This window comes from Belonocnema kinseyi, chromosome 8, assembly GCF_010883055.1.
Source record: "Belonocnema kinseyi isolate 2016_QV_RU_SX_M_011 chromosome 8, B_treatae_v1, whole genome shotgun sequence".
Lineage (NCBI taxonomy): Eukaryota > Metazoa > Arthropoda > Insecta > Hymenoptera > Cynipidae > Belonocnema > Belonocnema kinseyi.
Genome location: NC_046664.1, coordinates 144,638,541 through 144,640,813, shown reverse-complemented (window position 1 = coordinate 144,640,813; position 2,273 = coordinate 144,638,541). Strand labels below are relative to the sequence as shown.

The 2,273-nt window shown below is 46.8% G+C and overlaps 1 protein-coding gene across 5 annotated transcripts in view; it reads right to left on the bottom strand.

Moving 5' to 3' along the window:
- The window catches only part of LOC117179148, a 321,121-nt gene that overhangs the window by 151,268 nt on the left and 167,580 nt on the right, over positions 1-2,273 (bottom strand). The window lies entirely within an intron of this gene.

Here is a 2,273-nt window from a genome sequence, read left to right as displayed (position 1 = left end):
CTTGGCGCATTTGTCTAACCCAAATTCCATTCCAATTTCCTTAGTATATCGTTCGACAATCCCCAGAGCTAGATGCAGTTGCTCTCTGTTTTTAGCACAGATATTAAGATCGTCCATGTAAAATACATGAGTGACCTTGTACTTTCGATCTGCAGGTTTGCAGCACAAATACCCGTCAGAATGGCGTAGTGCTAGAGATAGTGGCAATAATGTAAGGCAAAAGAGGAGAGGGCTCATGGTGTCGCCCTGAAAGACACCTCTCTGAAACGTGACCTTGTTAGTTGTCACACGATTTTTGCCAGATGAGATAGTAAATATGGTTTTCCAAAGCGGCATCAATCTCTCTATGCACCCAACTATTTGCGTATGAACCTTTAAGATTTCCAAAAGACAGATGATAAGTCTATGGGATGTAGAATCGAAAGCTTTCCGATAATCAATCCAGGCCATCGATAGGTCACCCTGGTAGAATTCTGCATCTTTGCAGACACATCTATCGATGAGCAGGTTCTCCCGACATCCGGCTACGCCTTTCTTTGAGCAACGTTGTTCATACGTTTCTTGCCACACAGGTTCAATTGCCCGAACAATCCTATCATTTAGGATAGCTGTGAATATCTTATAAAGCGTCTTCAGACAAGTTATTGGCCTGTAGTTCTTCGGGTCAGCTAAGTTGCCTATTTTCGGCAGGAGTATTGTGCGCCCTTCCACCAACCACTCTGGAATCGGCTCTTCCGACTTCAAATATGAGGTGAAAATACGGGCCAAATGCTGACGGTTTGAAGAAAACTTCTTCCACCAGAAGGTTTTGATACAATCTGGTCCCGGTGTGGAATAGTTCTTCATCCCTCTTAATACTTTTTTCACCTCCTCGGTAGTCATGGGTGGGCATTCTTTATCAGGTGTTATGAGGGCAACACAGAGGAGGAGGGTCTTGAAAGAGTCGAGATGGGTCAGAGAGAAACTGTTGATTTTCTCTGACCCATCTCTCCCTCCGCTCTAGACTTCTCTTAGCGTCAGATAGTATCCGTATTCTCTCAACAATATGCTGGCTGATGGTCAGCAGCTTTGACTTGTTAAGTGTGTGATAACGGGTCCGGAGTTCGCGCGCGAACTTTCGAACCTTGCCGGTAAAATTTCTGCCAGATGTGATGTAGTCAATCACTCATTGAATGCGGGACGCGCACTGTCTTGCCCAGCCTATCTTTATGGCAAGTTGATGCATTCGTCTTTTGGTCATATGATCAGCCGTTGTTTTTGTTTTACGGTTCGCATCGGCCAAAGCTCTCGCTGCATTATACACACAATAATTGATAGCCCAGAGGTCGGATTCACCGGAAAAATGTCCACGAAGCTCGTCATCCATTTCAGCCAGATCTTTAGGCTTGAGAGAAACCTTGGTGTTCATGTTTCTCCGGGTCATAAAGCATCGCTCTTCATCTATTGGATGCCTGCCCGCGGTTGGTCTTAGTGTCGCCTCTCTTTCTTTGTTGTCGGCTTGTTCTAGCTCTGGTAGAGTAGGCTTCCGCTTACATAGCCCCTTTTACGGAGTAGTTCAGCATGGTTTCGCAGACGTTGCTGCGAAAAGTGCGATAGCTCCGGGTGTTTCTCGCACCACAGAGCATGCAGCCGTGCCATGTAATCCCGTTCACGGTCCACACCCGCATCGTAGCAGTCTAGCAAGACGTGATTCAGTCGCTCCGTCCACCCAAAGGTCACGAGATCCCGCCGATCCATCGCATTGAATCCATTTTAATTGGCTCCCCCAGCTCTAGATTGGTCGGCATTGTTGGCCGACCCATTGTCGGTAGCCCTACGCGTTCTGTTGTTTTGAACCGCACTTACTAGAACTATGTTTGGTGTTGTCATTGTTGTTCACACGAGAAGCTAGGGAAAGGGGTTCGTCCATCCTTGTAGAGCCCCGCATGCAAGGATAAGGCTGCTTACTCTGAGAGGTCGCCTGGTATCCCAGAGTCACCGTTCTAGACACCTCACCCAGGTGCCGTTCAGCTTTCGGCACGGTTTTCACACCTCCGCTTGGGGGTTAATTCCTTCTGGACCACCCCTGGACAATTGTCCGCGACTGCCTATTTATTTTTGTAACCATATTCAGCAGAAACCCTTGGTAAAGGACCCTCTTTCCGCAACCCGAGGACGCGTTCGGTGGCTTTGTCATAGACCCTTCGGTTTGATTCTAGAGGAATCAAAAAAAATATATATATATATATATATCATATATAATAATAATAACCGCCTATCTCACGGTTGTGAGA